At 42.5% G+C, this 27,373-nt stretch overlaps 1 long non-coding RNA gene across 1 annotated transcript in view; it reads right to left on the reverse strand.

Moving 5' to 3' along the window:
- Nucleotides 1-25,285, reverse strand: part of LOC125937504 (uncharacterized) — a 58,797-nt gene extending 33,512 nt beyond the window's left edge. Inside the window, exons 1-3 of the long non-coding RNA XR_007462404.1 lie at nucleotides 25,200-25,285; nucleotides 23,875-24,197; nucleotides 21,740-21,832 (exon numbers count right to left, since the gene is read on the reverse strand). This is a non-coding gene — a long non-coding RNA (uncharacterized LOC125937504). The remainder of the gene's footprint in view (nucleotides 1-21,739; nucleotides 21,833-23,874; nucleotides 24,198-25,199) is intronic.
- Nucleotides 25,286-27,373: the final 2,088 nt, after the last annotated feature.

A 27,373-nucleotide genomic window follows, 5' to 3' on the forward strand; every position in this document is an offset into this window, starting at 1 on the left:
AAAAAAAAAAAAAAAAAAAAAAAAAAAAAAAAAAAAAAAAAGGCCAGTTTTCAAATGAGGAAGCAATGCCCTTCTAATACCCTGAATATCCAGGGGGGATGGAGCAAGTCAGGCTCTGACAAGCCTCTTGTTCCAAGCTTTGCCATCTCCTGGACTACAGCCTCTCCACAACTCACCCTGAACTGGCTGAGCAGTTTTCTTCATGAGTAAAATGCAAATAGCAATGTTCTTCAGGCCAGGGCATTTGTTTCTCCTGAGGAGTTTGTGAATTTCCAAGGTGTTTCTCTGCTGAGCTGAGATTTCATGAAATGAACTGTCAAGAATCTTACTGTAGCATCTTGCACCAAATACTAAATGCCTAACAAATATCAGTAGTTACCTTATAAATACCAGTGCATATAGAGGTCATGTCATAAATCAAAGTCCTTGTTAGAAATGTATGTTGAAGTATTTACGACACTGCGTCTGGCATTTGCTTTTAAAAATTCTTGTAGAGGGGCGCCTGGGTGGCTCAGTTGGTTAAGCATCTGACTTTGGCTCAGGTCATGATCTCATGGTTCGTGGGTTTGAGCCCCGCGTCGGGCTCTGTGCTGACAGGTAGGAGCCTGGAGCCTGCTTCTGATTCTGTGTCTCCCTCTCTCTCTGCCCCTCCCCTGCTCACGCTCTGTCTCTCTCCTTCAAAAATAAATAAATGTAAAAAAAAAAAAAATTAAAAAAATTATTGTAAAAAAAGAAGAAAAATGTACATATTTGTGGGGGTATAGGAGTGGGGTGGGGTGACAGATGAAGCAAGATTGGCACATATGGAGATTGTTCAAGCTGGGTGGTGGGGACATGGGAGTTTATTATTCCATTCCCTTTTGCTTTGTGCGTGTCTGAAAGTTTTCATGATTAAAAAGTTAAAAAAGGAAAAAAAAAGATGTCACTGTCTGACCCACTGTTTCCCCTCTTGACCATGTTGTTACATAATATCAGCAGGGGTCCTAATGTGCGGAATTTGATTATGGGAGTTTTCACAGCATGACTTCAACAAAGAGAAAAAATGTGATGGATTATTTCTGGAGAGTGGAGCAGTCAGGGTTTCCAAGAAAAGTGATGTTGAAATGAATAACGAGGATTCTCTGCTCTGTGATGCAGGCTGCCGGGCTCCGGTCAAACATTCTGGGAAATTGTTGAAGGGGATGGTGTGGCCCCTGCAGCCCCGCACTTCCTTGTGCAATGGAGGCAAGATCCCCGTAGTGCATGAAGTTTCGGTTAGTCCCTCATTGGGATTTACTCATACTTTCTACCCAGGGCTGTAGCTGGGACCATGTGGTAGCTGCAGATCGGTCCTCTACCCTGGCTCTCTGAGCTTCGGTGTCTTCCAGGGGTGATGTAGAGGGAGGTGTGTGCGGTGCAATAGGCAGCTTGCAGCCAGTGTCCAGCATTCTCGTAGACATTCCCACTAAGCCCAGAAAGGACTGGAATGCAACTCGGGGAAGTTCTCTCCTCTCGTCCTGTCACTGGGCCTGGAGGGTGGGGTGGAAATCGGCTTTTGGGCAACCACACCCAGCTCCCTATCCACTCTGGCCAGAGACTTCACATCTTCAACAGCTGCTGTCTGTGTTTGGCTTTCAACTTGGCTGCCTCGACCCAGCTCCCAGAGACTAGTTTGCAGGGCACAACTGTGACACTGGCGTTCCAATCATATCTGATCCGCACCCCCTCCCCAATGCTCTCCTGCCACACACATTGTGTGCCTTCATTTCATTTGTAAGGCAGGGTTTATCTCAGGAGGTGCATCTATGATTTGCCCCATGGTTTTGTTGTGGAGTTTCTTAAGACTTATTCCAAAGCTTGTCACTTAAAATGTGGGAGGAGAGGCGCCTGGGTGTCTCAGTTGGTTGAGTCTCTGACTTTGGCTCAGGCCATGATCTTGCGGTTTGTGAGTTTAAGCCCCGCATGGGGCTCACTGCTGTCAGTGCAGAGCCTGCTTTGGATCCTCTGTCCCTCTCTCTGCCACTCCCCTGCTCACACTCTCTCTCAAAAATAAATCAACATTTTTAAAAATTGTGGGAAGAATTGGTTCATTTTTTTTTTTAAGTGGCCTTCAGTGGAATAAAGAATAAATTAATGGATATACATTCATCTTGTATTACTTGGACCACTCTGTGGGATAAGACTGCAGTAAGTGATGCTTTAGGAAGTATCATGGCCCTTCTATGTCATAATTAATTTTATAAATCAAGATATGGCATGGGCTATGGACTTTGTGGTACTGTCTTTTTTTAAGGGCTTATCACCCCTTAAAATCATTCAACTCCTTTCATATAGCAATAGCAGGCCTAGAAACTTCTACAAAGGAAATAATTAAAAAGAAGAAGAGAGGATGGGGCACCTGGGTGGCTCAGTCAGTTAAGCGACTGACTCTTGATTTCAGCTCAGGTCATGATCTCACAGTTCGTGGGTTCAAGCCCCATGTCAGGCTCTCTGCTGATGGCACAGAATTTGCTTGGGATCCTCTTTTCTCTCTCTCTGCCTCTTCCCCTGCTCATGCACTCTCTCTTTCTTTAAAAATAAATAAATAAACAATAAAAAAAACCTAAAAAATTCTAAAACAAAGAAGAAAGGAAATTTTTATATATACTTAGGTTTTTATGCGATAATCACTTATAATGGTGAAAACTGGAAACAAGTTGATGTATAGCAGCAGGGAAATGGTTAAGCAAATTATGGTATGCCTACGGAAAACCATGCAGCCACACAAAATGATAATTAGAAAGACTATACAAGGACAATGAAAAATGTTGGTTAAGTGATGTTAAACAAGAAAGTAGAACACAGAAATTATATGAACTTTATATTATAATGTAAAATATTTCTGTATCTGAACAAAGACTGGAAGGAAATTTGGGAGAAGAGAAAGTGGTTAAGTGGTGGAAAAATGAGTGATGTTTTTCTTTTTAAATACCTTTAGTGTTGTAGACTTGTTTTGGTAACAAATAATCTTAAAAAAAAAAAAAATACCCAAGCTCCCTAACTTGTTGTGGTTGTCTTTCACTTTGGGTAATAACTGAGAAAACATTCAGAACATAGAGGAAGTCACATTAGCAACTACCATGTCTTGAGTTTAGATTGTGACTTACTGATAATGACAGGAGTCAGGTAAGGGGATCTGAAGGTAACAGATACAGAAAATAGGTCCAAGAAGGCAGTTTTGGGTAAAGGATTTGCATAGTTGAATATTTTATGAGAAGGAACAAACTCACATTGATTCATTAGTCTCTACTGAAGTTGACATACCTATGAAGGAGAAAGAGAGAGACAGAGCAAGTGTGCATCAAAGAGGCATCTCATCAGTCTTTCTCTTCATCTCTCTGGAATACACCCTCTAAAACATTAATGTTTGTTTGTTTGTTTGTCTGTTTGTTTTTGACTGATCTTTTCCCTGGAGGTAGCCAAGAAACTTACCTGGAGGAATGATTCAAATCATTCCTGATTTTAAATATTAATCCTTGGCCAACATAATTAATCATAGTGTGACAGCACTTGGAAGCACTCAAACAAAACAGCCTTTACACATAGGAGATGCATCCACTCCAAACTGCCCTTCCCTCATAATCTTGCCCCAAACTTGTGTGGGTGGCTTGGGGCAAAGGCTGGTCCCTGGCTGTCAATGTCATGTATTAATGGAGTGAAGCAGGCTGAGAGTCTGCAGCCTGAGGAGGTTTTTGGAGAAGAGCCTGTATGTCAGGGTTAATTACAGCCTGGTTTAAATCTTAGCTTGTGGATGGACCATGAAAAAGGCGGATTGATGACTACTGTGTGGTCAGATGACCCTAGATACTTTTATCTTTCAAGAGGAAAAAGAAAAACCTTAGAATCATCTCCAGGGCACAGACACTGTGGTAGGTCCAGTGCCAATTATAAGCTTTGGGTTAGACGTGGCTCCTGCCCACAACCTAGAAGAGTGTATTAGAGGGACAGAATCAAAATACAAATAGAATTCAAGTCAATAAACATGCCTCACAGAATAAAATACAAGTAGCTCAAAGCAATCAACTTTGAGTTAGGAAACCTGTGTTTAAATCCCAGTTAGGCTCTCTGATTAACTGTGTCATCCTGGACAAGTGTCTGAAACTTAATTTCATTTTCAAAATGGGAATGAATAATGCCTACCTCAAAGGTATTAAGTAAGATAATGCATTGGAGAATCTGTTAAATCCATAATGTGGACTGCATAAGTCAGTGGTTCTCAAAGTTGGCTGCACACTGGAATCACTCAGAAGTTAAAAAAAAAAAAATACTGATGCCTGAATCACACTCTCAGGGATTCTGAATTAATTGGTATCAAATGTGGATTTGGTAGTGAGATGTTTAGAAGTGTAGAGGAGAAAGAAACAAACCCACAATTATAATTGAACATTTTAATACCCTTGTCTCAATAATTGATAGGAAATCAGTAAGGACATAAGAGACTTGAGCAATACCATAAACCAAATTGACTTACTTGACATTTTAAGAACACTCCGCTTAACAACATCAGAATACACATTCTCTTCAAGCGCACACAGAAAACTTTTCTAGATCATATTCTAGGCTGTAAGATAAGTCTTAAGAAATTTTAAAATAGGGGCGCCTGGGTGGCTCAGTCGGTTGAGCATCTGACTTCAGCTCAGGTCATGATCTCACAGTCCGTGAGTTTGAGCCCCGCATCAGAGGCTCTGTGCTGACAGCTCAGAGACCGGAGCCTGCTTTGGATTCTGTGTCTCCCTCTCTCTCTGCCCCTCCCCCGCTCGCACTCTGTATCTCTCTCTCTCTCAAAAATAAACAAACATTAAAAAAATAAGGAAATTTAAAATATTCAAATCAGACAAAGTGTGTTCTTTGACCACAGTGGAATTAGGCTAGATAGTAAAAACAAAAAGATATCTGAGAAATATCCAAGTATTTATAAATTTACAAGTTTACATAATTCTAAATAACCCATGGATCAAAGAAGAAATCAAAAAGGAAATTAGGAGATATATGCAACTAAAGGAAAACACATGTCAAAATGTGTAAGATTCAGCCTAAACATGTATTTACAGGAAAATTTATCACACTATACACTTATATTAGCAAAGAAGGAAGGTCTCAAACCAATGATCTGAGATTCTACCCTCAGCAACTAGAAAAAGAACAAATTAAATCTAAACTAAGCAGAAGAATGTAAATAATAAACATGAAGAAGTCAGAGAATTAGAACAGAGAAAAACAATAGAGAAAAATCAATGAAACCCAAAGCTGTTTCTTTGAGAAGATCAATCAAATTGATAGACCTGTAGCCAGACACATTAGGAAGAGAAAGGATACAAATTACTTGTATTAGGAATGAGAGAGGTGATATCATTACAGACTCTACAGATATTAAAAGTATTATAAGAGAATATTAAGAACAACTTCATGCCAATAAACTTTATCAACTTAGAGAAGACGGAAAAATTCTTTGGGAAATGCAAATTACCACAGCTTTTTCATGAAGAAATAGATAACCTGGATAGTTCTACATCTATCAGATAAATTGTATTAGTAGTTAAAAATCTCCCCACATAGAGAATTTCAGTTCTAGATAGTGAATTCTATCAAATATTTAAGGAAGAAATAATACTGATTCTACACACAAACACTTAAGGGAAATACATCCCATCTCATTCTAGGAGACCCAACATTACTCTGATACCAAAACCAAACAAAAACATTATAAAAGAAAGCTAGAAAGCAATATTCCTCATTAGTACAGATGCAAAAATTCTTTAAAAAAAATTTTTTTTTATTTATTAAGTAATCTCTTCCCCCAGTGTGAGGCTCAGACTCATGACCCCAAGATCAAGAGTCACATGCTCTATTAACTGAGCCAGCCAGGTGCCCCCAGATGCAAAAATTCTTAAGCAAATTTTATCAGATAGAATCTAACAATATATTAAAAAGAATAATTGGGGGGTTACCCCAGGAATGCAAGTTTGGTTTGATATTTTAAAATCAATTTAATTCACTATATTAACATATGGATATCTTATATTTGTATATAATTAAAAGAAAAACCATGTGAGTATCCTAATAGAACCAGAAAAAGGATTTGACAGAATCTAAGATCCATTTCTGATTAAAAAAAAAAAGCAACTCTCAGCAAAAAGGGGAACTTCTTAACTCAGGAAAGGGCATCCATGAAAAACATAAAGCTAACATCATGTTAACATTAATGGGAAAGACTGGTTGCTTTTCCTCTAAAACAGGAACAAAGCAAGCTTGTCCATTGTCATTACTTCTATTCAACATTGTACTTCTTCTAGCTAGTGCAATAAGACAAGATAAAAAATAAAAGGAATCCAGATTAGACAAGAAGAAGTAAACTGTCTTTATTCTCAGATCACATAATTATCTATGTAGAAAATTCTATGGAATCAACAAAATAGCTACAGAACTAATAAGTGAGTTTAGTGAGCCTGCAGGATACAAGATCAATACTAAAAATCAACTGTGTTTCTAAATAGTTTAAGAACCCATGAGAAATTGAAATTATATAAATGTTAGCATTCATAAGAACATAAAAAATCAAATACTTGGAAACAAACCTCATGAAAGGAGTGCAAAACCTGTACACTGAAAAAACATTGCTAAGAGAAGTAAAAGAAGACTAAATATATGGACAGATTTATTGTGTTCATGGATTTTAAGAGTCAATATTGCTAAGGTGTCAGTTCTCCTCAAAGAGGCCTATAGATTCAATGCAATCTCAGTCAAAACCTTATTAGGCTTTTTAAACACAGCAATTGATAAACTTATTCTAAAATTATTTTCCTTTGAAGAAGAATAGAATTAGATTTCAATAGACTAATAACAAAGCTACAGTAATAAAGACAATGTGATATTAGTATGAAGATCGATCAATGGGACAGAATAGAGAATTTAGGTTAGACCCATAAGTATATAGTCAATTGACTTTCAACAAAGATGCAAAGAAAATTCAGTAGAGAAAGACCAATCTTTTCAATAAATGGTGCTGTAGCTATTGGATATCCATAAGCAAAAAAGTAAAAAATCATTCCAAACCTAGCATCACATATAAAAATGAACTCAAAGTAGATCATGGACCTAATATAAAATCTAAATTATAAAAGTTCTGGAAAAAATATAGCACAAAATCTTTGTGATCTTGGGTTTGGTAAAAATTGCTCAGCTGTATCACCAAAAGCACAATCCATGAGAGAAAGTTAATAAATTGGACTTCATCAAAATTAAGAACTTCTCTTTGAAAGACATTGTTAAGGGAACAAAAGGATTGGGAGAAAATATGTGTCAATTATATATCTGACAAAGGACTTATATACAAATTATATAAATAGCTCTGAAAACTCAACAGTTAAGAAAATAAAACAAAATGTAATATTAAAAATGAGGAAAAGATTTGAAAGACTCCACCAAAGAAGAAATAGGGATGACAAATATACACATGAAAAGATTCTCATCATCAGTAGTCATTGGAAGTGTAAGCTAGTACCATAATGGAGATACTTTTAACTAATACCATAATGGAGATACCATTACACATCTATTAGAATGGCTAAAATAAAAAATACTGACCATACCAACTGCTGGAGAGGATGTGGAATAACTCGAATTCTTATACATTTCTAGTGGACAAGTAAAATGGTACAACCACATTGAGAAACAGTTTGGCAGCTTATTTTATTTTATTATTTATTTATTTATTTTAGAGAAGGAGTGTATGTGAGCTGGGGAGAGGGGCAGAGGAGAGGAAGAGAGAGAGAATCTCAAGCAGGCTCCACACTCAGTGTAGAGCCCACTGCGGGGCTTGATCCCATGACCCTGGGATCATGATGTGAGCCAAAATCAAGAGTGGGACACTGAACCAACTGAGCCACTCAGATGCCCTAGCAGCTTCTTTTAATGTTAAATATATGCTTGCCACACCCACTTCTAGGCATTTACCTAAAGAAGTAAAATCTTGGGGTGCCTGGGTGGCTCAGTCGGTTGAGCATCTGACTTCAGCTTAGGTCATGATCTCAGGGTTTGTGGGTTCAAGCCCCATGTCAGGCTCTGTGCTGACAGCTCAGAGCCTGGAGCCTGCTTCAGATTCTGTTTCCCTCTCTCTCTGCCCCTCCCCTGCTCGAGCTCTGTCTCTCTCTGTCTCTCAAAAATAAATTTTAAAAATGTTAAAAAATTTTTTAAGGAAGTAAAAACTTGAATACTCATACCTGTACATGAAAGCTTACAGCAGTGTCATTCATGATTGTCTAAAGTTGGAAACAACCCAAACGTCCTTCAGTGGTGAATGGTTAGACAATCTGTGGTACATCCATACAACGGAATATTACTCAGAAATAAAAAAGGTCAACTATTGAAACACACAACAACATGGATGAATCTCAGAATAATTATGCCGCATGAAAGAAGTCAGACCAAAAAACAAAACAAAACACCTCAAAAGGCAGGGTTCCATTTATGTAAAATTCCAGAAAATGCAAACTCAGATATAGTGGCAGAAAAGTAAGTTGTTGAAGGATGGGGGGAGGGATTATCAAGGGGCACAAGTAATTTTGGGGGTGATTGGCTTGCTTGTGGTGACAGCTTCACAGGTATATAACATATATCAAAATTTACCCAATTATACACTTTAAGTATGTGCAGATTATTGTATGTTATTTAAACCTCAAGAAAGCTGTTTAAAAAAATATAATCCAGGTGACTTATGTACAGCTAAGTTTGAGGACCATTGGAACACATATACAACTATCCTAAGTCTTCAGCCTTTGGCTTAGAGGTTGGGCTACCATTAGCCCACAGGGAGTTTTCTGTTTTCCAGATTCCAGCCAGTTTTACAAATCTGAAAACCATAGGATAGCTACAGAATGAGCATACAAATCATCAGATAGATTCATTTTAGTAGTTCCAGAGCCTTCAGCTTAAGCTACCAGGAAGTACTAGATAAAAATTACTAATCTGAAATGAAATATAGCAAGATACTCAAGCCTTTAAACTTCCAGGGCTATAAATCACCCATTGCGCAGAGACGATTTTGGAACTGGTAATTTGATGAAATTGCTCCTCCCATCTCTCACAGACTCAGCTACTGAACTACCCTTACTTTATTAGAGGTTGTTATTTGAACCCATTCCATTTTCTGCTTCTCTTTCCTTTGACCCAATCTGCAGGGCTTCCAAGAATAGGTACTTGAATGTACTGAAGAAGTTGCTTTGTTATGCTATGCAAGACTTCCTTAAATGAGTATATTTCCCCTTCCTCTCGATGACTCAAATAGAACAAACTATAAAGGACCTGAAATTGGCTGAATGAGACTAGTCTATCTGCTGTGCCCAGTTTGCTCAGAGGCAGCGAAATGACCTACTGTAACATATTTTGACCTTCAACGTGCATATGAATCACCTGGGGGCCTGTCAAAATGCAGATTCTGAGTCAGTAAGATTGGGGTTGGACCCAAGATTCTGCATTTCTAACCAGCTTCTCCCTGGGAAGGCCAATGCTGCTAGTTGGGTTGGAAGACAAATGACCTTTTAAAGTCTTTTCATCCCTGGTACACTATGGAGCAACAATGATCCTAATAGGGAAGAGGTCATTCAAGTCAGAAGGAGGAACAAAGTATTAGCATTGCCTTTGATGACGCTCATCCAGTTATGAAACCCCTGCATTAAATGTTTATACATCCAGTAAGAGTAAGAATGCATTTGTTGTGATTAGCTCAGAAGGTTTACAAAATGTTGTTGATTGAATTTTCTTACCTTTTCCTGCAATGGGTTACAGCAGACAGAATGAATGGTTTTTGTAGGTTATAGTTAGTTAACCCAAGATAAGCCACTTTATCTTTTCTGCATCGCATCACCTCTTGTGTGTGCTCCCCTCCCCCGCTTCTTACAAAGGATACATAATACGGAGGTATGAAACTTGAACGTTTAGTATACTACACAGCTGATGTTTTTAGTTCTTATGACAAATGGGCTGGTTTCGCTCTTAGATAGTGAGAGGATTATATTGCATGTCCTGAATTTTCCTCTTTTGGAGGCAAAGACAGTTCTGGTAACAGCAGCAGTTGCTTCTAATGATTTAGAGTTATAGCAAAATCCGTTGGAAAGAATTGCAGGACAGTTTTGAGGCATGGTCATGAATCTTCCTAGGGAAGCTGGCTGCAGCCCTTGGGTGGGTCTTTCTCACCCACTACTTACTTTCTTCCCCCTCTGCTTTGTACATCAAATCGCATGATTTTTTTCCAAAGCAAATTCTTGATTTTTGGAAAGGAACAGAGTAGTTTAGTTTTGCCTAAAACTGACACATTTAAACAAATACATTTCAAATATATGCGAACTTACAATTTAAACAAAGTGTCCTTGATGTGCTTAAAATCAGGCCAGTCTATATTTTCATGAAAATTCTTATTATGGGTAATTTTCCATCTCAGTTTACCCTGCTATTTAAATGAGTTCATCGTGATTTTCAATGAAAAAAAAAAACTGAGAAAAATGCATCCATAAAAGCTGAGAGTAAATCCATATTCATAGCTCTGTATTCCTTGTCCAGGATTCCTTATTAACTGATTACAAGAGCAATTTTCTGTCTTTCAAGTCCGTTTCTGCAGAAGAATTTGAATCACCACTGGAATGAATGTGGTAACGGGAGTAGTTCTGTCAACAATATGTGACACGAGGGAGGGGAGGAGAGAAGCGGGGCTGTCTGGACGATGGTTTTGGATGGGGTTTGGGATTTTTTGTTGTTGCCAGAAAACTCAAAGTTCAAAGAGAGTAGAAAAGCATATTGATTAGCTCTGGACTGGTCAAAGACTAGATTTATATCTGAGTTTAACTAATGTTTTACACATGGTCTCCTTTGTGTTTAAAAGATGTTGTACCCGGGTTATTTAAAGACTAGGGCCAGCTGAAAGCAATTCCTCTTCTTGTCTTCTCTCTTCCAAATCATGATCATTTAATAGGCAGTTAAATATTAAGTCCCTAGAAACAAAAGAAAGTGGGACTGGCCCAAATGACCTGTGATCTCTGAAGTCCCCATTGGTGCCACAAGATGTCCATGGCATATTTTTCTCCCCAAACCCCCTATCCCAGAGGCCATGTTCATGGAGATATCTGGAGAACCAAAAGCTGACCCACTTCCCTCTGTGCCAATTCATCTTCCTTTTCCCAGTTTATCAAAGAGATTTGAATCTTCTGATGACAAATTTCAGCCCCAATCAGTTAATTTTCAGTTAATTAATTGCTAACATTGAGGTTATTATGCTAAGCACTTTGCATACATGAAGTATTTAATTCTCACAATACCCATTCTACAGATGAGAAACCTGAGGCTCAGGCAGGTTACCCAATTTGTTCAAGTCCTCAAGGCCAGAATCCAAAAGACAGAAAACTTAACCCCAGAACATGTGCTCTTAACCACTGTGCTATCCTGCTTCCCTCATCTGCAGATTCCTTCAGGACCTGGGAACTGAAGGAGTTTGGGAAAGGGACAGGGATGTGTACTTTTTAATGAAACCGCTTTAAAACTTCATAGTCGTCCATCCATTCAACAGTAGCCTGTTCCTGCTCAACTCTTCCAGAAGTAGACTTTTTAATTTTTTTAATGTTTATTTATTTTTTGGGGGGGGGAGAGAGAGAGAGAAAGAGAGAGAGAGAGAGAGAGAGAGATCATAAGTGGGGGAGGGGCAGAGAGAGAGAGAGAGAGCGCATCCTAAGCAGACTCTGTGCTGTCAGCCCAGAGCCTGACTTGGGGCTTGAGCTCATGAACCTTGAGATCATGACCTGAGCCAAAATCAAGAGTCAGGCGCTTAACTGACTAAGCCACCCAGAGACCCCCAGAAGTATACTTTCAATTAAAGGTCACAGTGTCACTCCACAGCAGACACCTTTCCCTGGTAAGTGACCTCCTAACTAATTCCCTCCACACTGGGTAAGTCTCCTGCAGCTACGTTTCTATTTTATTTTATTTTATTTTATTTTATTTTATTTTATTTTTTAAAGTTTATTTATTATTGAGAGACAAAGAGAGCACGAGCATGGGAGGGGCAGAGAGAAGGACATAGAATCTGAAGCAGGCTCCAGGCTCTGAGCTGTCAGCACAGAGCCCGATGTGGGGCTCGAACTCACAAACTGCGAGATCATGACCTGAGCCGAAGTCGAATGCATAACCGACTGAGCCACCCAGGCGCCCCATCTATGTTTCTATTTTAAAACCTGTCCCCCGAGTCAGAGTGATGAGTCCCAAGCTGGGTCAACAAGATTCCTTCCATTGGAAATCTGAAACTGGGAAGGAGGGAGAATTAGTTTCCTATGGGTCTGGAACCACTATATGCAAAGCTAGTGTAACATGCAAACTCAGGAAAGCCATTTTCTTCCACAAATGAGAGAGAGGAGAGAGGAGGGAAGGAGTGGGAGAAGAGGAGAGAAGGAGAGAGGAGAGAGATAGAATATAAAGAACATGAAGCAGACACACAGAGAAGCTGAGACCAGATAGGGAACTTTTTGCCAGCTTTCCAGTACTCAGATCCAATTCTTAATGAAGCATCCCGATTTCCCTAAGAATACTTCCCTTTTACTTAAGCTGGTCCAACTTGCTTTCTGTCCCTGGTAATCAAAATCCTGATTAATATTACTCAAACTCCTATAAGATCCAGGGATTCTGACACTTCTGTATCACCCCAGAGTCCAACAAAAGACTGTGCATACAATTAATGTTTCGTTCTCCATTCTTTGCCCCATTGTACTTCAACCCTCTCCACTTATCTTGAATCTTAATTCAATTATCTAATTGTATTGTCTGAATCCAGGCTCTTTTCTCTCTGTTTACCTTACATTCTACCATGTGATCAATCTTCCAAAATTTGTTTTCCCCCATGTATTGCTTTCCAGCTCAAAAATCTCCAGGGGCTCACTAGCCCCTAATTGTGCTTCGTGAAACACCAGAGATGTTCCATGATAAAAACAGTTCTGTGGCTAAAGACTCTTGGGATATCTGATTTCCCTCTCTCGACTTTGACACATACATAAGCATATTAAAGGCTTTGAGAAGCTCTGCTTATGAATCATCTACACCACCACCAAAAAACGAAAACAAAACCAAAAACATAACTCAGCTTGAATTGGTTTGATTTAATGTTTCCTTTCTTGGTGTAATACTGATGGTACAAGGGGAAATATCTACGGACTCTTTTTGGCTGTCTGCTTATGTCCCCCATATATGAATTATCTGATTTGATTGGTCATTTCTCCCTCAGCTGCAGCCAGATGCGCCCATGCTTTGTTCCCTCTGTGCCTCTGGCACAGTGTCCCCTCTGTGTGGAATGCTCCTCGCTCACTCCACCTCCAAGCTTCATCTCTATGGAGTTTTCTCAAATCACCCAATTCCACATTGTGCCCATACTTTCCTCACCTCTGAAGGGCCTTGTGATTTGAACCAGTTAGCATTTAGTCATACAACTCTTTCGAATTATATATTTATCAACCCAAGAAGACTACAAGTTTCTCAAAGGCAGAGATCACATCTTTTCTTCTATAATATCCAGCTCAGGACTAGCACAAAAAGAAATATATATATTTGTCCTTACTGAAAAAAAAAAAAAATATATTTGTCCTTACTGAAAAATATTGCAGTTTATGTGAATGACATCAATGGTTGCAGGTATAGGTGCGTTTATAAAACCATTTAGCTCATGGCATTCAGCGTACCACTAAATGGCAATCATTTTTTTAAAAGATTTTATTTTTAAGTAATCTCTACACCCAATGTGGGGCTCAAACCCACAACCGCAAGATCAAGAGTCACGTGCTCTACACAGTGAGCCAAACAGGCACCCCTACATGGCAATAATTTTAACACTAATCGTTATTTTAAGGAGAAGACCAGCAAAACTTATTTTTTTGAACAAAAACAATGATTCATCTGATAAAGATGTATTGATATAAATATAAAATAAAACATGTTTTATATAAAAATAAAATAGATACAATATGAAAATACTAGTATATTCCAGTTCCATTCATTGCCTCTCAACAAATTATAACCTTAGAATAAATTTTAGATTGGAACTATAGATGGTTGGATTTGGGTAGTCCTCTGATTTTACAGATGAGGAAACAAAGATTAAGAATTGGGGCTCAATCATGCAGCAAGGCTTGGAGAAGCAGGAACCAGATTGGGGTGGGGGCGGCTCCTGGTTTGGAGCCCAGGGCTTGTTCCCACTGTTGTGCACTGTCCAGAATGCCAAGTGTAGATTTTGAGAAGGGCAGTTAAGACACATACTGGGAATAATGACGAAGAGGATAGGTATTTCGGTGTCTGTACCATTAGGGAAAGAGGGAGGCATGAGGCTGCAGAAAAGTATTTAAGGAGAGCTAGGACCAGGAAAACTGTAGGACACCAAGCCAACTCCCTTGCCTAGGACTCTTGTGAAAGGTAGCCTTTTCCAACGTAAAGGTCTGTGTGACATAGGTACTACTTTAGAACTTGAATTTCATCTTTCTGTGAAGGATATGCCTAACATTTGTTAGTGTGTACTCTGTACTTTGCTAGGTACTTTGTTCATGCCTTCTCCTTTGATTCTCACTCCATCCTGTGAGGCAACAATTCTCCATCTAAGAATATTCTAGAAAAATGAAGGAACTTACCCTTGGTTGCTTTCCAGGTAAGGGGTTTGTCCCTAGAACTTTTGCTCTTTTTTTTTAAATTTTATTTTTAGTTTTTTAAAATTTACATCCAAATTAGTTAGCATATAGTGCAACAATGATTTCAGGAGTAGATTCCTTAGTGCCCATTTAGCCCATTTAGCCCATCCCACCTCCCACAACCCTTCCAGCAACCCTCAGTTTGTTATCCATATTTATGAGTCTCTTCTGTGTTGTCCCTCTCCCTGGTTTTATATTATTTTTGTTTCCCTTCTCTTATGTTCATCTGTTTTATCTCTTAAAACCCTCATAGGAGTGAAGTCATATGATTTTTGTCTTTCTCTGACTGACTAATTTCACTTAGCATAATACCCTCTAGTTCCATCCACATAGTTGCAAATGGCAAGATTTCATTCTTTTTGATTGCCGAGTAATACTCCATTGTGTATATATACATATACGTGTATATATATGTATATAAATATATATATATATATATATATATATATATATATACACACCACATCCTCTTTATCCATTCATCCATCGATGGACATTTGGGCTCTTTCCATACGTTGGCTATTATTGATAGTGCTGCTATAAACATGGGGGTGCATGTGTCCCTTCGAAACAGCACACCTATATCCCTTGGATAAATGCCTAGTAGTGCAATTGCTGGGTCATAGGGTAGTTCTATGTTTAGTTTTTTGAGGAACCTCCATACTGTTTTCCAGAGTGGCTGCACCAGCTTGCATTCCCAAAAAAGAAATATTTTTAAGAATGATGCACTGAATGTTTTAGGCTAACTCCCTGACAGAGTGACTGACATTTTTTTCTCCATCTGCTCAAGAACAGCAAGGATGGTAAGGATGTTCAAAACCTAATGCCAGGCTTTCTCCGAAGAACACAAGGATGGCTGATTCCTTATGAAGAGTTACATCTGCCATAGCAAGGTTCTCTTAGGTATAGGATTTTATTTCATTTTTTTTAAATGTTTATTTATTTTGAGAGGCAGAGAAGAAATGTGAGTGGGGCAAGAGCAGAGAGAGAGATGGAGAGAATCCCAACCAGGCTCCTTGATGTCAACACAGAGCTCGACCCAGAGTTTGAACTCACAAACCTTGAGATCATGACCTGAGCCGAAATCAAGAGGTGGACGCTCAACCAACTGGGCCACCCAGGCACTACGTTGGCATAGTATTTTAAAGGGTCCTTATTTGCTTGTAAGGGATGGATGTCAGCATGCTTGAAAACAGGGGTTGTACAAGATAACCCTGTCACAGATAAGATTCCATGCTCAGAAACAGCCTAAATGCTCTTCCATATAAAACTGGTTAAATCTATAGAGCACAAAACCATAAATAGCTTTAACAAATCATATTGTCAAAGAATATTTAATGACTTGGGAAGATTTTTATGATATATTGTCAAGTGAGAAAAATTTCCAAAAAAGCATTATTCTATTTTTTTATAATTTGATTAAAAAATAATACTTATGCATTGAAACAGCATTGGAAAGGTGAACTAACATGTTATCATCGGTTATATCTGGGTGGTGAGATCACAAGTATTGTTTTTCTAAATCCCTTCCTATATTTTTCTCGTTTTCTACATTGAATATATATTACTTTCGTAATCAGAAAAAAAAAATCATCCAAAATACAATTCCCTGGTTTCTTTCTTTCCCCAGAATTTGCTTTCACATTGAATATTTCAAGTCAGGTCCAGAAGTCCAGAGAATCCTTTCTATTTTGACTTTGTGCCTTAACCCCTCGTTGGGTGTGGTCAGCTTTTTTTTTTTTTAATTTTTTTTTTAATGTTTATTTATTTCTGAGACAGAGAGCATGAGTCAGGGAGGGGCAGAGAGAGAGGGAGACACAGAATCAGAAGCAGGCTCCAGGCTCTGACCTGTCAGCACAGAACCCGACACGGGGCTCGAACCCACAGATCGCGAGATCATGACCTGAGCCGAAGTTGGACGCTTAACTGACTGAGCCACCCAGGCGCCCCCAGCTTTCTTTTTTGACTATGCATTGGGCTAATATAGGAATGTCTCAGAATCCACTGATACCTTAGGCACTGTTTGGGGTCAGCATCCAAGATGAATATAAGGAGCAGATACTGTCCCCAGACATATTCTGACTTCTCTTATTCCTTTCTCCCCATCTCACTCTCTTTTTCCCTAGAAATAAAATGCTGATGGATACGGATGTTTAAACCACCTCCCCGGGGGCTAAAAAGAGACACGGAGGAGAAGCATAGGATCACACATTATCTCCACAAGAGTATAGCTTTATCTACTACTGCCTAAGATTCCAGTTCAGCTGCTCCGTTTCTGTGCTGATCAGAATAATAACCAGAAAGGGGGAAGACTTGGAAGGAGCCAGAGCAAGCCAGAAACGATTATGTTGGAAATGGAGAAAAGAAAAAGGTCAGGGAGGCAGGGAAAGTGCAAAAGAATCAAGAGCTCTCTCTCTCTCTCTCTCTCTCTCTCTCTCTCTCTCTCTGTGTGTGTGTGTGTGTGTGTGTGTGTGTGTGTGATGGAAGCGTAGAGGGTGGGGGAGGGGTATGAGCCGAGAGTGAAGAGGACAAAACAGGGCAGCTGTGAATGGAAAAAAGAGAGGCTACCTTGTATACTGAGAATATATTTACCTGCTTTGACTTTCTCTAATGAGATTGGGTAAATATTTTAACTGACTTAAATTGCATTTCTCTACAGGAGTGCAGTTTCTTCTCCTGTGTTTTTGTGCTTACTCTGAACAACACAGGGTTCCTTATTGTACTTGGTTTACACAAACACGAATGTCTTCCCCATGAATGGAAGAATTCTATAGAGAAAATGACACAGGCTTACCCTATTTCAATGCCTATTGGCCACTCTTTTAGCACTAGGTAGCCTCCAACAACACACATATATTCTACATGATGAAAGGTGCAGCCGAGCAAGCCCCTGTTTGGGAAAGGCACTGCGTGCCTTTGAGTGCCTCCTGTGCATTGGGACCTTGTTATTATGTCTGGTCAAGGGCCATCTTCTGGAGCTTCTGCCCAAAGTCTTTTGGAAACTAAGGGATGCTTGGGTGTTGTTTAGGTATGTTTTGAAGCAAAGTCTCAAGGAAATTCTATTTCTCTTTAGGACAGGTAAAGCCTCCTGCCCCTGCCCCTACTCTGGCCTCAAGCCGCTGGGGCAGCAACACAGCTGATGCTCCAGTGTCTGTAACCAAAATGCCTGGAGGACCTCAGAAGACACATTTAACTTAGTTTATCCTGAGTGCACAGACTCCTTGCATAACACTGGCATCTTCTGAGAAAGGATATGTTGGCAGTTAGCCTCGAGGCTGCAATCCCTGAGGGAAAGGAAGGCATGGCCTCCAGAAGGCCTCTGTTAACAGTGGACATGGTGGGGGCCAGACATGCAGAACTGTTAACCCGTCTTCATCCAATGATTGCAGAATTCTGATGCAATGGGCCCGGACACTGCACGAAACATCTGGTACTGCAACATCCTCTACTGAGAAGGCATTTAGGAGAACAGGAGAAGAGAGAGAAGTTTCTTTTCCAAAGACCTCACTCCTAGGATCCTCTGTTTTTACCTTTATTCCATCTGATGCCTCTCTGTCAAATTGTGTAAATGGCTCCTATAAGGCTGGGAGAGCAGCTAAAAAGCAACTGTCCATGGATAGTAACTGGGTAAGTCAGTGTCATTGCCCTAGGCCTGTACTTACTCTATACATGCTAAGTAAATAAAGTCACTTTATTACCTACCATGTGGGAGATCTCATCTCTCTCTCTCTCTCTTTCTCTCCCTCTGTAATGATAAGCATGCAGTTTGGTTGTTCATTTCAACTGGACCTGACTTTGCTCTTAATCATGCATTGATAGTCAGGTTCAATTGCTCTTGCTAGTTCCATTCTCTTTTTTTGCTCTTGGCCTAGCCATTTCTGATGGCCAAGAAAATCAGTTCATCTCTGTTTGCGTTCTTTTCATTCATTCATTCATTCATTAAAAAAAAAAAAATACATATATATATGTATATATATATATATATATATATATATAGTCTCCCTATCATACGTCAGGCACTGTTCTAAGCATTTGGGATATATTTGTAAACAAAATAGACAAAGATTCCTGTGTGGTGGGGGAGGGAGATATAAATTACACAGTATGTTAGAAGGTAGTAAGTGCCATGGGGACAAAAACCCAATGTTGTGTAGGTTAAGTGATCTGGCATGTTGGGATACAGGGGAATGGACAAGTTTCAGTATTAAACATGGTAGTTAGGGTACCTCATTGGAAAGGTAAGATATAAAGATTGAAGGAATGAGAAAGTTCATCAGGTAGATTTCTGGGGCAAGGGTGTTCAGCTAGAGGGTAGAACTAGAGCAGAGACCTCAGCATGGTAACATGCGTTACCCAGTGTGTTGAGACACAGGAAGGGCAAGGAGGCTGGACTCCCAGGATGAGTGAAGGTGAGAGTATCAGGAGAGAAAGATGGAGAGGTAAGGGGTGAGTGGGTTAGGTAGATAATGCAAGACCCTTCTGGCTGTCGTAGAAACTTCGGTTTTTACACTGAGAGAAATGGGGAGTCACTGAAGACTTACTCTAAAGAAATGGAGGGGGTGGCTACTGAAGGGTTTTGATTAGAGAAGTGCTATGATCTAAGGTATATTTTAAAGGGATCAGTCTGGGGTGCCTGAGTGGCTCAGTTGGCTAAGCGTCCAACTCTTGATTTTGGCTCAGGTCCTGATCTCACCATTAGTAGTTCAGGCCCCCGTATCTGTTAGCACAGAGCCTGCTTGGAATTCTTTCTCTCCCTCTCTCTGCCCCTCCCCTGCTCGTGTTCTCATGAGCACTCGCTCTCACTCTCTCTCTCTCTCTCAAAAATAAATAAATAAATGTAAAACAAAATTAAAGGGGTCCATCTGGCTTCCATGTTGAAGATAATTGTATAAACAGGGACACTTGACAGGAGGCTCCAGTAGTAATCCAGGTGACAGATAATGGTGACTTGGACTAATTTGGCAGCAGGTGGTGAAATGTAGTTGGATTCGGATATACTTTGAAGATAATTAATTCCTATCACATCTGATGTGTGTGTAATAGGAAGTCAAGAGTGACTGGGTTTTGGGTCTGAGAACCTGTAAGAATAGAGTTACCATCAATTGTGATGGGAAAGGCTGCAGACAGATCACGTTTGGGGAAGCGTCTCATGAGTTCCATTTTGGACATCTTGAGTTTGGAGATATGGAGCAGACAGTTGGAAATATGGGTCTGGACTTCAGAGGGGAGGTCTCAGCTGGAGATATAAATGTGTGTCACGGGCGTTTTGATAGTATTTAAAACTACATATCTGTATGAGATCAAAAGAGGTGGATAAAGAAGAATAGAAAGCTGAGGTCTGAGCCCTGGGTACTTCCCCATTTAGAGGTCAGGCAAAAGAGGTAGAATCAGAAAAAGAGATCGAGAAGGGAGGAGTAGTAAGGTAGGAAGAAAACCAAGAGAGTGTGATGTCCTGGAAGCCCAGTGAAGAAAGTGCATCAAGGAGGAGAATGTAGCGAACTTTATTGGATGCTATTAATGGATAAAATGAGAACTGAGAATTGGAGACTGGATTTACTAACACGGAAGTCATGGTGACTTTGACAAGAACAATCTCTGTGGAGTGGTGGGGACATGAGCCTGATTTGGGGCTGGTTTAAGACAGGGATAGAGGAGAGGAGTTTGACAAGTAGATCATTCTTTGAGGAGTTTCATCTAAAGGGAGGCAAACAAATGGGACAGAGGCTGCCAAGGGAAATACGGCCATTAAAAGATGTTGTTTTTTAAGATGGGAGGAACAATAGTATGCTTGTGTGCTGATGGAAATGGTCCAATAGAGAGTGACAATTTGGTTAAGAGAGAAAAAGAAGAGTTGCTGAAGTAATGTCCTTGAGTAAGTGAGATATAATGGTGGGAATCTGCAGAGTTCTCTTCTGGTTGGTTGTATTTTTCCAGTGGAAAAAAGAATCTAATTAGCAGCTGAGAGTGGGGATGGGAAGGACATGTTAAGGGTTTGAGAAAAGAAGGTGTGGAACTGTCATCTAGGAGTATAAGTGAGTGAATGGATCAGGGAAATATAAGTATGACCACTGGGCAGCATTAAGGACCCAATGGAGTTCCATCAGCATGGATTTAAAGTGAAATCAAGCTGTGTAGCCGTGTATTTTTCTCTAGCCACGTTTAGCTGCAGGTGTGGGGGTGTGGAGTAGTCAGAATTTGATTTCATTAGGTCTACTGTCATGCCAGGTGAGCATGACAAAGAAGCAAAGAATTGAGAGTGTATAGAAGGGGGCGGGGGTATAGTTATAGTGACTGACCAGAAATTTACATTAGGTCAGGAGGGGAGTAAGAACATCAAAGGCATGGACCACAGTGAAGGCTGGTGGGCTCAACAGACTTGAGGTCCTGGTGGGGTCAAAGGATGGTTGGGATCAGCAAGAAAGACAGGAGGTTGGGGTCAGAGAGTGGGGTGCGTGAAATTGAGATTATGGAGGTGTTGCAATTATGGATAATCATAACTCTGGGTTTAACGGAGGGAAAAATTATTGGAGAGAGGAGTTGAACAAACTGAGTGGCCTGAGTACTGGAAGGGTCATCTGTATCTACAGCAATTGCCAATAGTTAAGGTGGTATTGGAGGGGCGCCTGGGTGGCTCAGTCGGTTAAGCATCCGACTTCAGTTCAGGTCATGATCTCACAGTTTGTGAGGCCGAGCCCCACATCGGGCTCTGTGCTGATCGTTCACAGCCTGGGGCCTGCTTCAGATTCTGTGTCTTCTTCTCTCTGCCCCTCCCCTGCTCATGCTCTGTCTCTCAAAAATAAATAAACATTAAAAAAAAAAAAAGAAGATGCTATTGGAAAGAGTGACAGTGAACCGGGATCTAGAATAATTGAACAATAACCCCTGGGGGGCAAGAGAAGACAGTCGTGATTCATATTGTCTGATGATGTGAAATTCAATGTGAGGTGCAAGGGTTTACAGAGAAGGGAGAGAATACTCCTAAAAGTGACAATGAAGACCAAGCAGAACACCCATCTTACCTCCAGGCCTAGGATGAGGGCTGTGACAGAAAGATCAGGCCTCGCTTGGGAAGGCTGCCAGGCAGCAGGGAGTTCAGGGGAGACCCAGGTGTCCTGTAGGGAAAGAAGCAATGAGAATGATTAGAGAATAGGTTGAGGACAAGGGAGATTTTGCTAGCCATTGATCATAAAATCTAGAGGCCACAGAGAAGAGTTTCAGGTGTTAGGGAGGGTGAGAGAAGGCCACAGAATTGGGGAAAGACAGGGCCTGGTGGGGATCAGAGGTCTGGAAGCAAGGGGGGGAAGGGGACTTGGGAGCCAGGGAGATTTAAGAACTGGCATAAACAGGGACAAGGAAACAGTGAGGTTAGTCCCATCGGATACAAAGTAGATGAGGTAGCAAGACTGACTGTTGGGGTTCAGGAGGGATTTCTGGGGCTCCTGATGATGGGGGAAGGTTAGGGAAGCTCTCTGAACAGAGTGTGCCTCTGTCCCAGCCTGGCAAGTTCCTCCACCCCCACTCTGTAATTTTTCACCTTTTCCAAATGCTGCACCCAGCAGTTACGACAATTCTGACTGCCATGTTGTCCACTGGTTTTGAAAGAAGTCAGATTTTCCTGTCTCTGGTTACTGAACTTCCTGTTTCTCTAAAAGCCCTAAAAGCACTTCATCACATCCACCCCTCTCCCTGTCCAAGAGTACACAGCCAGGGCTCTGCTGACACCTGTCACATGGGCTATTGCCAGAAAAAGTATGAGTTCAAACAGTCATAGACATGCAACCCTCCCAGATGGGCATTTGGGGAAGGACGAGGCAGCCCCGAGGTCTATCAGTCCACCTAAAGGCTACGTCATCCATTCCCACATCTCCATACAAAACCTCTTTCCCTCTCTGTCTGCACAATAAACTGCTTTGGCAGGAAGAGCTTCCAAATTCAGGGAAGATGGTTTTCCCTCATGTGGTCCACGTTTCAGAGAACACATCTGCTCACCATCTTGGTGAATGAGATCGTGCTTCAGTCCCTGGCTGCCCAGGCCCCAGTTAATCACTTGGTCCCTGTCTTCATTCAGCTCCTCTTCTGGGCTTAGCTCTATCCTGGTCACAAGCCAGACCCATTCCTTTGGGCTCGCTCACAGCCTGAGTCGGCGGCCCTCTAATCATCTCCAGGGTTTGCTTCTGGATGTTACCCAAGGCACTTACAGAAGGAGGATTGGGGAAGGCAGCCCAGGATGCTAAAAAAAGCTTGGTGTTCGCTGAGTTAGAAGAAAGGATGAGCTCCTGGGAAATAGGTGATGTTTCTTTTGCACATCCATGACAGCTGATTGAACAATTTCTCATCTTGTGGTCTTCTAGGACTCTAGAAATCTTCTCTGCTCTGCTCTGGGAAGGCCTGACACCTTGTCTGGGGAAGCCCCACTTTCTCTCCTACCCTCACCTTAATTTACCACAATGAATCTCCCTAATACTTTAAGTATGGTAAAATGTCCATACTGGTATGTGACCAACGAGGTTCAATAGTTACCTCTTTAGTGAATATTTGCATTTTAGTGAAGGAGATGAGGGTCAGCAAATTCAAACCCCAATGGGCCAGGCTGTAGCGGGGAAGACAGGATAGGACAGCCCTGAAGGTGGGAGAAGTCAGAGTCCATGTCAGTGCAGGGAGAGATTTGGGGGAGAAGCTGAAAAAAAAATCTAGATATTTCTGTGCAATCTTCCAATTTTAAATGTTTGGTAGTTAACTTAAATAAAAATACTAGGATGGGGCAGCTGGGTGGCTCCATTGGTTGAGTGTCCAACTCTTGGTTTCATGAGTTTGAGCCCAGAGTTGGGCTCTGTGCTGGCAGTTTGGAGCCTGCTTGGGATTGTCTCTCTCCCTCTCTCTCTCTCTCTCTCTCTCTCTCCCTCTCCCTCTCCCTCTCTCTCTGCCCTTCCCCCACTCATGCTGTCTCTGTCTCTCTCAAATAAAAAAAAAAAAAGCTAGGAAAGTCAGACAAAATAGGTCTTGGGCCAGTGGTCCAAAGTGAGTTACCAGTGACCTATATAAATTTAAACACACATCTGATTCTTTAACGGTTGATTTTTAGTAAAAAGGCCACTTGGGCCTCCATGTGGTCCTGAAATCACACAGGAAGGGCTGGTCCAGGGCTGACCCTGACCTTGGTGACTTATATCCAGTCCATTTAGAATCTTGTTTCTATGGACAGTTTGTTCCTCCATTCACTGGGGTCTTGGAGTTGGTCCCCTGAGGCCACTCAGTTTAATGAGGTTGCACTCAGATCTGCTAGGTGCAGGTGAGTGTTGCAGGAATGTCTTCTTTGCTGTTAAAGGCAGTTAAAGACTGCGGTGGAGTTGTTTCCATTGATGGTCAGAAAGGCCATCAGAATTGATTATCCCCCAGCAGAAGTTCAAGTCATGACCAGTGGAGTCAGATCCCTGAGTTCAAACCTCTCTTCTGCCAGCCGGGTACCGGCTTCCTCATCTGTAAAATGGAGAATGAATAGTGACTTCTAAGTAGGATTTCTTGTTGAGATAGAGCTGGCAAAGCTTCCTTAGCATAGGGATTAAAGAGTATGCTCCCACATTGGAAGAGGAATTGGGACTACATTTTTAGAAGGATTATCTACTGTGTTCTAATGCGGCGATTTAAAGTTATTTTCACAGCCGTATTTAAAAACTGATAGTTCAGATCCATTTCACGCATCATCTTCAAACCTGCCTTGCTCTTGCTAACCTCTCTCCAAGCCATCAGGTGTCTGAATTTCCGGGGGACATTTTTGGTGTCTGAGTCCCTGAGCCTTAGGTGTGAGAACTCTAATAACCTCTTCTCCAGTGAAGTCTCTTGCTATCCAACAGACTCTGCTTCAGTGAGCTGCACCCCACCAAGTCCCAGGCCCAGGAGACTGGCTTAGAAAGTCCCACTAAGCTCTTGGGAACCAGCCTGCTCGGAAAAGAATTCCCTTTCCTAGTGGGACTTTATCCCCTCTTTTAAATCTACTCTGCTTCCAGCCTGTCCCCCCTCACCGCCAACAAAAAGTGCTACCAAAAATTTAAAATCAAGTTGTAAATTGTTAAATCTGATTCAGGTGGTTGCCGTCCAGCCAAAGGCACCATCTGGTCTATCTTGAAAGAGGAGTCAGACTTTCTTGAAGCCGGGTCCCAGCATGGGGTTCTTGTGAGAAGCCTTCTACAAATACCAGAGGAGGGAGGAAGTGTCTAGGATTGGGAATTAGGGAGAGGTATCCTGGGTAGAGGGAAAACCCTTAGGTTGGGCAGTCATGGGGTCTCAGAGAGGGGAACCAATCAGGCTTCTGATACACATGCAGTCTGCCCTTCCCACCTCTGGGAGACCCGCCTACAGCGCCCCAGTGGCCCTGAAGTGCCAGGCTTAGAGAGGGGTGGGTGGCAAGGGGCTGCCCAAGAGCTCAGTCTCCCGGCTGGACTAGGATATTTATAGCACCTGTATTTCTGGGCCCGTCTCTACCTGGATTTATGCGGTCTGTGGCTGTAGCGTTTGTGAGGAATGAGGGGCGCACATCTTGCTGCAAGGGCTGTTCTTGGCCTTGGGACTCTGGCTGGAATGAAAGTTACAAAATCAAAACAAGGGGCCATCTGGGGGAACACCGAGACAGAGTGGCTCTTTCGTGCTGCGTCTGCAAGGCGGTCGGGCTGGTGAAACCCGGGGCTTTCCGACCCACCTAGCGTTATATTTATGGCAGCTGTGGGCGTGGGTGAGGCAGGTGTGAGGTTCCCACCCTCCCAGTTGCTTGGGGCTGTTCCTCCAAAGGGTTAAAGCCTGAAAGAACGTTCTCTCTCTGGGGATCTGCACTTTGAAAGAGGAGCCTGGAGAACACGTGGTGGCCCATCCTCTGTTCCAGAACAGCAAAACTAGAGTCCAAGTCTGAAGACCCATCATCCAGGCCCGCACCTTCAACTTTCCCTAATCAGTATGTGTCTGGCTGCTCTCAGACTATAATGACATAATTAAAACAAACAAACAAACAAACAAACAAACAAAAACAACCCACAAAAAAACAAAAAAACTAAATAGCCGTCCTTTAAGCTTTTCAAGAACCAGAGGGCAAATAATCCATAGGAAGACTGCTTTGGGACCTTCAGGCATTCTGTACATGCACGAGGGAGCAGTCTTGAGCAGGCTGGGCTGGCAGGCAGCCATCCACATGCCTACCTGTAAAGCCAGCCCTGACTGCTCCTTCTGCAAACTAGACTGGAATTAGAGGCCACAGGCAGGATGAGTAGGAAGATCTAGGAAAGCTAAGGGCAGTAGCGATACCCAGAGAAACAAAAACCTCGTTGACGTTTGTCCTGCAAGTTACTTTCCTCACTTAACCTAAAGGCAGCACAAATGAGGAAGCACTATTGTTAGGGTCACCATTTCACAGATGGAAAAACCGAGGCTTAGAAAGGCTAACGGACTTGCCCGAAGGTGACGCAGCAAGTGCCAACTTCAGTTTCAAACTCAGATTCTGGGGACTCCAGAGGGCCGGCGGGGAAACACAGAAGGCGAGAGAGCGGCCCCGCGGGGCGGGGAGAGGAGAGGAGAGGAGAGAAACGGAACCGGGGGCGTCGCGCAGGCCCGGGCTGTTGGAACGGCTGGTTTGGTGGCCCGGGACAGGGGCGGCTGGCCGGGAATCCTGAGCGGGACAGCGGGGCCCGGGCAGCTGCCAGACGCGGCTGGTGACTGGCCCGCGCCGCCCGGCCCCAACCTCCCGGGCGCGCTGCGGTCGGGCAGCGAGCAGGCCACATACCGCGCGGCGCAGAGGAAATGGCTGGAATTCCTCCCGCGGCGCCTCGCTCGGGCCTGGGGCGGGCGGGGCGGGGCGGGGAGGGCGCCCGAGGGAGCGTGCGCAGGCGCTGCGGGGCGCAGGCAGGGGGCGGCTCGGCTCCCAGCCCCCGCACCGGCGGGGACCCCTCCCCCGGGAGCGTCCCCGGAGCTCGTGAAGGGGCACGGGCTTGCTCCCCCAGAGACTCCCCGGGCCAGCCCAGCCTCCTGCCTCCTCGACCTGTCGGTGGCTCAGGTTGTCTGGGTAGGCCCTGTGGGGAGTGGTACTGCACCCCTGCTGATCGGCCATCGGGCCCCTCAGACTCTGGGGTGGCGCGCAACACAGCACACAGCTCGCACAAGACGCCCGGGCCCCTGCGGAGGGGGGTGCTGAAGCTCTGCGCAGTGAGACCTCTGCACGTCCCAGCCTACCCTGTTTTTTCAGAAAGCCCTGGCCTGATGTCTGCAAATGTTCTAGGCCTGGCCTTCGGTGTCTTGCTGCGGAGGCCTCTCTTTACTACAGGCCTTGGGAGCGAGGCAGGAGTTGGCTTGGAAGGAGAGGCTGATCCCGCAGGAGAATGCAGGAGTCTGGGTGCTCTAGTATGAGGGCTGGGGGAGGAGTGCAGGGTGGTAGACACAGCCTGAGCGGTGAATTGGCCTGAGTAATGAGGCTGCTTTCCAGAGTGTGGAGGCATGAGGGGATAGAAAACCTTCTTGGGGTCAGCGTAGCCTGGGAAAGCTCCCGTTCCACCCCTGGACAAGACCACAACATAACTAGGGGGAGGGGAAGATTTGCATGGAGGACCATGGTTTGGGGCCCAGATTAACCTCTGCTAGGAGGGTAGCCCCTGGGGGCTTGAACAGGGGCTGGTTGA

Source organism: Panthera uncia (genome assembly GCF_023721935.1).
Source record: "Panthera uncia isolate 11264 chromosome A3 unlocalized genomic scaffold, Puncia_PCG_1.0 HiC_scaffold_12, whole genome shotgun sequence".
NCBI classification, from domain to species: domain Eukaryota; kingdom Metazoa; phylum Chordata; class Mammalia; order Carnivora; family Felidae; genus Panthera; species Panthera uncia.